This window comes from Pieris brassicae, chromosome 3, assembly GCF_905147105.1.
Source record: "Pieris brassicae chromosome 3, ilPieBrab1.1, whole genome shotgun sequence".
NCBI lineage: Eukaryota > Metazoa > Arthropoda > Insecta > Lepidoptera > Pieridae > Pieris > Pieris brassicae.
The window spans coordinates 22,195,297-22,207,389 of NC_059667.1; the positions used below are offsets into that span (position 1 = coordinate 22,195,297).

Genomic DNA, 12,093 nt, shown 5'->3' on the forward strand with positions numbered 1-12,093 from the left:
AACGGCAAATTCCATAAATAACAGGAAATACAATTAGACATTCTTTAATACGCGACAACGAGAATAATTATCTGAACAATATTGTTAAGGTGTATGACAGATGGCGGAAACTAGACCAGCTCATAATGCCACAGATTATATATTAATATAATCTGTATTAACTGAGGAAATAAAAACTGAGTTCAGACGTCTAAAACGCGTTCTAAGCGGGAACGTAATATAAAGTCGTGTCTTTAATTGATAATAAATTAATAATCACTCCCAACTGAGGTTGGTGATTGTTAGGGATGTTCAAATACAAGAAACACTTTGTCTAAAGCTAAGTGTCAACTGACTTTAATCATTTCAAACAAGGGCTTATATGATAAAATTAATGGCAGTAGGGTTGCCACGCTGGACTAACAAAGAAACTGTAACTTCACTTATTGATGGGTTTTTAAAGTAGTTACCTATTTGTACCTATACAGGATATAAGAGATATAGAGGTACATCATCGGAGACGAGAATGTTATCTCATTGTTGGCAATGTTAGCTCATTACTACCAAAACTGACGTTTTACAATTCATTGGCTTCAAGTGTATAATGATTCTTCTGATCTGAAGTAAAATATATTTGTAACTTAACGAATGTTAGGTTACATAACTCTCGTTTAAAACAAATTGATTTTTTTCTATATAAAACAGTTTATTACAAATAGTTCCTTCACAGAAATGGCATATTATATAAATATATTATGACATCGGGTATTTAAAAATAAAAACATAATTGTATAATATTTACCGGTTTTACGGTTGTTGAACTGGTTGTTACAGTCATTATATAAATAAGTCATTTAATAAGATGTCTGGAATATGAAGGGGATGATATTGGTCATTTTATTATTATTCCATTTCCGTATGCCAAGGGAATAATTGTATACTGTATTGTTTTGAGACATAAATGAATTTATTTTTATTAGAATTTCATATATAAATAAATAAAAAGGGTCCACCAGGAAAATAAAAGGTCGCTTATATAGTGGGCTGACGATCTTAAAGAAGTTGATGGAGAAGATTAAGTGAACAATGCTCAAGATAGAGAGGATGGAGCCAATTGGAGGAGGCCTATACTCTATAAGAGGTCCTTAAAAATATATTTATTTATAAATATTTCTTTATAAAATTTTAAGTGTTTGTATATTTTGTAAAGATGGGTGAATGTACCAAGGAATAAATGATTATTAATAATGAATTTTATGTGTATATAAATATATACTTTTGAAGCTTTTTGATATATATCTATAAATATTATTACGTATCCTTGAATCATTACATAAAAATCATCAGACTGAGCTAACCTTTTTCGGATATATATATAAACAATATTAATACCGCTAAATCACGTGCATCATGAGCACCATTACAAAACACAGCCGAATTAGGTATTACGTATTAACTTTTATTGATTTTTTTTCCTTTCGTTAATGTTTGAACCGTTTTATATTCCATCTTTGGCTATATAGTTTAGTATACTTGTTTTTTGTTGTATATAATTATAGCTATTGGATTACGAAATAAATAAACATTTTAGAGTTAATTGTCAGTAGGTGACTGACAATTAACTTGGTAACACTTGGTTGGAATATTATAGATAATATTCGACAAGACACAGAAAAAACTAAGAAAAATCCAGACTAATAATAATACTTTTGTTTAACTTTTATTTAAATTGCCAGTGTCAAATATTTATGAAATGTCAATACTCCGATATAGACAATAAATTACGAGAATTCAGGTTGCACTGTAGTCGTTGACGCAAAAAAATGCTAAATGATGCTTTATAAAACAAATTACATGGTGCGGTACTTTTAAAGCTTCTGTATAACAGACATTGGCGTTTGACGTATCCTCAGACAAGAAAATTAAATTCAAAACGCTTTTTCCACCGTCTATGTGTGTAATCTTTACTATTATATAATTGTTTCGAGTATGTAATAAAATAAATAAAAATGTGTGTATTCATTATAAGCACATATGCATTACAATGTGTAAGATGTGATGGAAAAAATACGTGTCACAGAGTTCCCAAAACAATCATAATTATCAATGTGCTAATCCTATATTTTGTCACAATAACACTTTTTGTTATTTATCAGGCAACACTAGTACCTGTCCGCATCTTATAGGACGGCATCGCTTTTAATATTTTTTATGTACGTTAAATTGTAACACATGTTTGACGTTACTTTTTTATATACATTATTTGATAAGTAATATTCGTGTGAAGGGTTGATAAACTAGTCTAACTCCGAGTTTATAAGGATTGTGTAGTTACGTCTAGCAATTTTACAACGTGAGTCATGAAACCTGCCGAAAGACAGGCAAAACTAGTTCCTAACAATTACATTATGAAAGCTATTCAACAGGTCGAAGTTATATACGGTTGTTATATGGTTATGCAGGTTTTTATACATAGCTAAATCCCAGACTTAAGTAACTTATATGGATAACTTAAGTAAATATCATTTGTAATAATTATGTTAACAACTTTGCATTTTATTTATCTATAAGTGCATAACCATATTATGAAACAAAATACATCAACAAAATGTATGAAATAAACATAACTACATTAAGGATTCACAGCCACGGTGACCGAACATTTTAAATTAGTTATTTTTATTTTTATTGTTTTTCTTTACGAAGCTTTTTAAAAGGCCGGCAACGCGAGCCCTCTGGCATTGAGAGTGTCCATGGGCGGCGGTATCACTTAACATCAGGTGAGCCTCCTGCCCGTTTGCCCCCTATTTTATATAAAAAAAGCTAATATTTTAAAAAAAGCTAAATTATTTCTGCTTCAATTTCTTTGTGGAGGCGCACACATTGCCAGAACGCTTGCAAGTGCGTTGCCGGCTTTTCAAGAGTTCGTACGTTCGTTCGTTCTTGAAGGACTTTAAGTCGAATTGATTCGGAAATACTTCAGTGGGCAGCTAGTTCGCGGCCTACCTTAGGAAATGCTCAGTTGTGGAACGACGGACGTCTAGGTGATACGGATGGTATTTTGTATTCTGCCTTGACGTCCCATAATACTCAGCTGCCGGACCGATTACCTCCTCTGAACTAAATTTGTGAAGTGAGACTCCACCGTGACCTGTCAAAATGTGTGATCAATGTCGGCTGTACTCCTTTATGATTGAACAGGCCGAAACAACATTTGGAAGGAATGACTCAGTTATTGCAGCTGTATCACCGTTACCATATCTGGTTATGCTGTTTTAAAACAGGATGATACTTGTGATGCTTAATAGGGAAGTAGGTGATCAAATAGTCTACAAAGGTCGTGTACTTTTTGGATCTAATTACTCACAAGTCATTCGCCGTACGAGCGAGTATTAAGCGTACATAGAAACTCCATTGATGCACAGACGGAGCTCGAATCGGCAGGGATGAGAGTCGCAAGTTGCAACCACTAAGCCAATACTTATGATGTTTTAATAGTGTATATAATAAGTCGTTATAGGCGAGTATATGGACCATAGATTTGACACCGATTGTAAATAATTTAACTTTGACATAAAATGTTCTTAATAAGACATTGGAAAAATTTATATAACGTTTGCATTGCCTATATAAGGCTGATTGTGCGGATATTTGTAATTGATCGATCTAACCACTGTACCACTATCTTGGCAAATAAACGATTATTATTATGCTATAATGCAATTCTTAGTTTTTCAATAATTATAGAAAATTGTTAACACTCGTTAATCAATTGATTTCCCACGGTAAATGTTTAAAGACAAGTGAACCGGCATACACGCCATCTAATGACATAATATTGCATGTGACAAAGGATTCTTCAGCATTTCCTTTCAGTTGTAAAGATTTATGTAGAATAATTTGAGAATTAAGAAATCTATGACAACTATCTATTTTTCTTGTGACATGACATTCTTTGGAAAAATACTTTCATTAACATTTTAAAATGATTTTTAATAAGTTGTAATACTACATTTAAAAAACAGGGCAGTTATCTCAGCCCATGGACACCCATTTTTAGTTGTTGCCTTGCCGGATTACAGGAGTATACTTTTTTTTAATATTATTTATAAGGACCCCTACATACTAGCCTATCGGGCTCGCAGTCAGTCAGATATGTGACCGAGTAGCTAGGTAGCAAGGGAGTGTCGAAGTCTCCCCTATCTTAAAAAGGGACATTATTAACTTAGAGGGTTGACGTCGAGTATACTCTTATTTCAAACAATTGAAGATATCTCTCAGGGAGTACAGTATTACTTTTAATTGTGTAGACACTAGACAAAGTCGCAGTCATTAGCTACTAGAGCGAAAGTAGGTTTGTTGGGCTTTCACGATGAACACTGAAATAGTTGCAAAATAATATGGCAAATTTGTCGAATCCACTTCCACTTTAAAACAGCTCCAATAAAATTTATATCATTCTTTACGACTTGTATATAGTACCCTTAGTAATATTAAAGAAGCGAATTACTTTGGACCCCTTAAAAAAATTAAAAAAACTAAAATATTACATTTATGACGTAAAGAATTTTGTGTTTATAAAAATTTAACTCCTTTCATTCATTTCACAAATCATGATGATTAATTTAATATCTATGATTAAGAGCATGCACCACAACGTTATTGCAACAACCATTGCCGAGTGATGGAAATATGTAGAAAAAGATTTGGAGCTGTTTTGGAACTGTGACTCGACAAATTTACCAAATATACCTATTAAAACTTATTTAATAGAAGTCTGGGCTAAATTACTTTAATTATTAATTAAAAGTCTATACGTACTCTAAAATATAAGAAAAAAAAGGAATTTAAATTTAAGGAAACTGTGGACGACCAAACCTGTTATTACAGCGTTATTAAAAATTAACTTTATCAAAACAAACACAATAAGCCTACCATTCATATTAAGATGCGAATTCTTTAAATATCTTTAATCTTTTTGAGTTTTACATATCCTCTCTTGTATCCATCATTTTTACTTAGTACATAGCATGGGAACTACATATCTATTACCGTTTCAGGCTAGCATTGGTCTATTGGAGGAACTTTAGCCCTATAGTCTAGGCTATTTTAGGTCATGCGTACTGTACAATAAAACTAGAGATACGGAAAATAATGGTAACGGAATTTTGATTTAAATGTTTGAAAAATCACATAATAACAACACATAACCTACACTAAATTTGGACTTGAAATTCCGCGTCATGCCGAGGCGAATGTAGCCAAATAGTTTTGTTCAAGTCATATTTATTCTTACATTATCCCTTAGATTATAAGCGCAAATTGTTTGAATGCCTAGGTGACCCGTTCTACGTTCACAAATGCCTTCGAAACTGCAAGGTCAAAGAGATTTACTTGCCCTAAGGCACCCAATTGTCTATTAATTACACAACAACAGAGGTTATCAAAAAACTTAACCTTACTTACCGTTATAAAATGTTGAAATCCGCGCACCTAAACATCCATTATCACAAAAAAAAACCACGTCAATTTAAGTTCAGACACAATTTGGAAACACTAAACACAACGTTACGTCCGCACCCCACGACGTCTTGCGCATAACTGAGTGACTCTGACTTGAATTTCTTGAGTGTCAGAAACTTGCATGGTGAGTTGCGCTAGCGCACCCAACGGATGGTCCGGTTTCAACTTAGCCTTTTGTCATAGGAATGACTTTACGAAAATTATGTAAGACAATCCATGGCTTGAATTTAGTTTTGCTTTGAATAAAGTTATAACTGTTTTGAGCAACATGTATTAAAATCTCAGCGGCGCTACAACTGGGCCTCAGATTTCTGTATATGTTTCATGATAATTTGTCTATCTAGCCTCCTGTGACTGACACACGCCGTCGACTTTTTCGGTCTAATGTCTATGGACTATGGTCTAATAAATATTTCCATACGACTTTTTTCCTTCACCGTTCGAGCAAATGTTAAATGCGCACATAGATAAAAGTCCATTAGTGCACAGCCGGGGATCGAACCTACGATCTCAGGGATGAATCTAAATAATCACCCCAATTTAAATAATAATATTTTATTATATTCTCTATCATATATACTACATATATAACGAATCTAAAATTGACACTTTTTTTTAATATATTGTATTATAGGGTTTGATTAATTATTTTATAGTTACTGTTTTGCGTTTCGCTCACCATATATAATTACTATCTTGTCACTATGATTTTAGTTTTCAAACAATAGTTTAGTTTATTCCAATTAATAGATATTTTACATCATATATATCTAACTTTATAATAATTTACCAAAAACATAAAAAGACCTTCCTACTAAAGTTTTTAAAAATTGACATTTCCTACTTTTGCTAAAAAATATTTATTATTCTACCAATTATTATTTGCGTGAAACATTATAATTAATATTCTTTTTGTTAACGTAATAAAATATTTTAATAATGTGATATTTTATCACTACAAATAATGTAAAAATTGACTATAATAATCTGTATGACTAATGTATGTACCTTCTATGTAAAATTCATTTTAGGACAAATTACGCCATAACATTTATGGCAGATTATGCGAACATATCATTTTTGTACAATATTGGAAATAAATTTAATTTTTAAGCTTTCTCGTCTTATATTTTCATCCACATTCATGTATAATTGTTTCTTCAATGTTTCATAAAATGAAACTCGTATTCAAATGAAGCGAAAAAAGTAATTGCTATAAATCACAGTGAAATTTATGATAATAGCATACAGTAAAAGTTATTAACAATATTAACGAGCATTATCGAACTGTTATACAATTTATATCGTGTGTTACGTTTAATGTTGAGTAATTTGCCGCATTTGGGAGTTGCGACGTTAGAGGATTTCCTTTATTCAATCATTGCGTTGGCGATTTAATATTGAAAAGTTATTCTATTTGAGTATTTGTTAATTTGTATAAACTGTTAATAATAAAGTTAAACAATAAAAAAACTGCAATTAAGGAGAAGTCAAAAATCATTTATTCATATAGGTAACACAATGTACATGTATGAATGTCAATAAAAAATAAATATACATTAAATGCTTCTAATTTTACATTTACTGCCAGTTCTCAAATCAAGGGCGTAGAACGGAAGAGAAGAACTGGTAATTTTTAAATTTAATTTTAATTTAAATTTTTTAATGGCCAAGTTATTTATTTTAAAAGCAAATTCTCTAAGAAAATAAATATTTTCTTTTTTAGGGAATCAAGTTTCTTGAACGCTTAAACCATTTTGATAAAAATTGATATACATATAAATGCAGTATAGACATTGAACATGAGTTTAATTTTGGTAGTAATGTATTTCTGACGATTTTAAGGGAAACTGCTGAACCAATTTTAATTAAATTTTGTAAAGATACACCTTTGATGGTTTTCTTGAGATAATTTAAATGATGGGTCTAAGGGACTAGTTCCGATAAGTCTTTCATAACTTTCCTTCTTCAATATGTTAATGGGGTGTAAAGAAAAGCGGGGAAAGTCGAGTTGACAATCAGTGACATTATAATCTTCATTAACCACAGCTTGCGGTTATGCGCGTGCGACTAATGTGAAACTTTTGACATCTAGAAAGTTTAATTAAAATGCTATGTAGGTATATCTTTTGAAAATTATGTAATATATGTATTGTTTTTGCACTACCCACAAAAACAAGTGGGTAGTGCAAAAACAAGTGGGTAGTGCAACGTGTATTGGTGTGTCTTGTGATTTGTACTAAAATAAAATAGTATTTGGGTTTGAACCTTGTTACTTACAGTTCCATTGATGAATTAATGTTCCACAACACATTAATCGCAATTTTTCCTTAATAATATCCTTTATTTAACTAAAATTGGCTTAAAGTTTGATAATCACTTCTTCAAGTACCTTCATTTGAACTATTAATTTTTCACTTGCACCTTATTATGGAGGATCTTAAAAAGTCTTTAAGGGATGTATCCGAAATGGTGTCTACCAGAATGGAGGAGTTCCAGCAGCGCCTTATTGCAGCTCAGAATAGGTCCCCATCGCTGGAACAAACTCCACTTGCTAGGGAGTTTGAAACATTTAAAAGTTCTGTTCTATTCTGCCTAGAGAATCTCCAGTCTCAGATGGCGATTCTGTTTAGAGTGCAGGATGAGCAAGAGATGCGTAGTAGGCGAAAGTGTCTGTTGCTGCATGGAGTAAATGAAGCGAAGGATGAAAGCCCGGCCTCCATTGCAAATATGATATCCATCCTTTTAAAGTGTCCAAATGTCACGGAGCAGTGCCTTACCCGTTGCCATCGAGTAGGATTAAGATCCAATGAAAAGCCTAGGCCTATATTATTAAAGTTTCGTGAACATGCCGATAAGTTAAGGATCTGGGCTGCCAAGACTAGCCTTAAAGGCACTGGTATAACCTTGTCTGAGTTCCTAACAAAAACAAGGCACTCACTATTTATGGAGGCGAGAAAGCGGTTTGGTGTCTCAAAATGTTGGACCCAGGATGGACGTGTACAAGTGATTGGGGCTGATGGGAAACTTCGCCGCATCTCTTCGTTGAAGGAACTTGGTTCAGTCCCGGGCAGCATCCCGTCATCGTCCGCAGCTGATGATGCAAAGCGAACAAGAGACATGACCCGTAATAAGAAGGTTCCAAGGAAGGGTCATTAACTTCAGTGTCGGTGTTCCATGGTTCCGGGGTTATAATCAACTTTGTTGTCAACTGGTTTGATGTCATTAATTTTAAGTGTTAAACAGTTCTTTTTTGTTTTCCTTTTGTTTTAAAATATGATTATTTAGTATCTCATAACCTTAACTTTTGTTTACTTAGTGTTTTTAAAGACCCCACTGACAGATTATAACTAATAACTAGCAAGTGATGTGACACTGTCAAAAGTTGTGATTGTCAATTAATGATAGATTGTATCTATTTCCACAGTTCATAAAATTATTCTCTTATAATAAGCTTTTACAGTAATTTATCACTGCAAACTATATATAAATTCCCTTGTTAAATTGTTTTTTTTTTTTTTTTTTGGAATTAGTTACAATTAGTTTATTGAACCCCTTTAAGTTAATTTGTTTTTGTTTTCTTAAAGTGTGTGACTATATTTTCTGTTCACTAATATTAGCGATTGAGTGTGAACACAGGATCATTTTTGTACATAAATTAAAAATTTATATACTTAGTAGACTTATACATAAATATTATTGGCTAACACATGAATCACGATAGTGAAGCTCTTGAATTTGCATCGGTCTCTTCGTCGGATTTCGAATCATTCCATAGCGCTGAGATATCTCCCCCTCCCTTGCATAGTATCCTCACAGCTTTATTTAAAGACCAATCGCGACACTTGAATGTCATCCATATTAATGCTCAAAGCGTTCCTGCTCACCATTTGGACTTGTTGACAACATTTGTATCCAACGAAATTCACGCTATCCTTATATCAGAATCTTGGCTGTGTCCAACCCTGTCCTCCCTCAGCTATTCTATCCCCGGCTTCAACCTAATAAGAAATGATCGAGTTGGAATGCGTGGAGGTGGCGTCGCTATTTACCTACGATCGCACATCCCTTACACTATTATCAGTATGTCTCCTCAACCACCACCACCTAATGAATGCGAGCATCTTCTGGTCGAGGTCATGCTCAGTAAGACTAAAATTCTCCTTGGAGTGTTTTACTCTCCTTCTCTTTTAGTCGATTATTTCGCAGGCTTTGATAACACTCTTGAAAAATTTTCGCCTCTCTATAAAAACATAATAGTTATGGGTGATTTCAATACCTGCTTAATCAAAGACGACTGCCGATCGAAAAAGTTGCTCTCCATCACCGAATCTTATAATCTTCATAACCTGCCACTTAATGCCACACACAAAGTCCCAGGCTCCACTCCTTCCTTATTGGACCTTATATTTACCTCTTCTCCTGACCTAGTTACCAACCATGGCCAACTTCCTGCTGTTGCTTTTTCTCATCACGACCTCATTTATTTGTCTCTCAATCTTAAACCTCCTAAACTAAAACCCACCGTAGTCCTTAGGCGTAATTTTGCTGCGATCGACACCGAGCGTCTGCTTATAGATGCGGCCAGAATTGACTTTAGCACGATTTACGAGTGTCCCACCCTCAATGGTAAAGTTGATTTACTAAATGCCTCCATCACTAATCTTTATGATATACATGCTCCTTTGAGGCCCGTTAAAATCAAGCATTTACCTGCTCCTTGGCTCAACGATGAAATCAAATCTTTGATTAAACAAAAAAACCGTGCTAAGGCCAAGATGAGAACAGCCAAAACGGATAAGGAACATGTATTTTACAAAACCTTGCGCAACCGTTGCAACACGCGTTGTCGCGATGCGCAGAGACGACACATTCACGACTCAGTGTCTAATGGGGATCCCTCAAAAATATGGAAATTTTTAAAATCTCTGGGTATCGGTAAGCCACCACGTACTGCCATGACTCCCGATATCGACGTAAACAGCCTAAACGCCCATTTTACCTCTCACTCCACTTCAAGTAATATCGATCTGGACTTAACACTTGAGTATATATCATCTCTCCCTCGTCCTAGTTTTCCATCTTTCTCTTTCGATGAATTCTCTAGTCAGAAAGTTGAATCGAGTATTTCTTCTATTCATTCCAACGCTGTTGGTTCTGACCTGATTAGTCGTGCTATGATCATACCTATTCTCTCTCTTATACTTCCTGTAATCACACATATTTTTAATTTTTCCATTTCTATAGGTGAATTTCCTTCTTGCTGGAAGGATGGACTTATCATCCCTATCCCCAAAAAGGCTAATCCTAGTACTTTTTCTGATTTTCGACCCATCTCGATTCTGCCATTTCTATCCAAGGTACTTGAACGCCTCATACATGAGCAATTAAATAATTTCCTAAACAAAAATTCCATACTGAATCCACTTCAGTCTGGGTTTCGACCTGGACATAGCACTACTACTGCTCTGGTCAGAGTAGCCGATGATATTCGCGAAGGCATGGACCACAAACAACTCACAATTCTCACACTGCTAGATTTCAGCAACGCTTTTAATACTATTAATTTTAAAATTCTAATGGGGTTGCTTAGATCTATTAATATTTCTTCTCATGCTGTTAACTGGTTCTCTAACTATCTTAATGGGCGCCGCCAGTGTATTAAGACAAGCGATTGCATATCTCAGTGGAGTTTGATTGAATCTGGCGTTCCGCAAGGTGGCGTACTTTCTCCTCTTCTTTTTGCTATATATATTAACTCCTTAACTTTCCGACTTTCAACTAATTTTCATTTATACGCTGACGATCTTCAAATCTACGTACAATCAAGTCTCGATGATCTCCCGCAAGCCATACAATCTACCAACAATGAGCTGGCAAAGATAGTTGACTGGAGTAAAAAATTTGGTCTTCTAATCAATCCCAAAAAGAGTAAGGTATTAATTATTGGCAGCCCCTATTTCACGACGAGAATTGATTGGGCCAGGATATCCCCTATCCATATCGATGGTGTAATTTTAAATTTTAGCCGTACAGTAAAAAATTTGGGGGTTTTATTTGATCAAAATTTATCCTGGGAGCAGCATGTTAAAGAAGTTAGCCGAAAATTATACGGTGCCTCCAGTATCCTTCGACGTCTTAGTAATTTTCTTCCCTTTAGTACCAAAACCTCACTGGCGCAATCTCTCCTCCTGCCTTTACTGGACTACGCCGATTCCTGCTCCTCCGATCTTAACGAGGAATTGCTAAATAGACTGGATCGTCTCCAAAATTTCTGTATCAGATTTATATTCGGTCTAAGAAAGTACGATCATATCTCTGCGTTCCGTAAGCGGCTAGGCTGGTTGCCAATTCGTCAGCGACGCGATGCTCATGTTCTTCATCTCCTATATTCCATCCTGTTCAACCCTAAAACTCCTTCCTATCTCAAAAATGATTTCCATTTTTTGGGAGCCCATAACTATAGCTTACGCTCTTCCGAAAATTATACCCTTGAAATCCCATCTCATAACTCCTCCTTTCTTGGCGATTCCTTTAAGGTCTCCGCAGTTAGGCTGTGGAATTCACTTCCCGTCCCTATTCGCTTAGCTC

The 12,093-nt window shown here is 34.4% G+C and overlaps 1 protein-coding gene across 1 annotated transcript in view; it reads right to left on the bottom strand.

Moving 5' to 3' along the window:
* The window catches only part of LOC123706806, a 90,115-nt gene extending 84,554 nt beyond the window's left edge, over nucleotides 1–5,561 (bottom strand). Inside the window, exon 1 of the mRNA XM_045656261.1 lies at nucleotides 5,446–5,561. The gene's annotated coding sequence lies outside the window, so the exon portion shown is untranslated. The remainder of the gene's footprint in view (nucleotides 1–5,445) is intronic.
* Nucleotides 5,562–12,093: the final 6,532 nt, after the last annotated feature.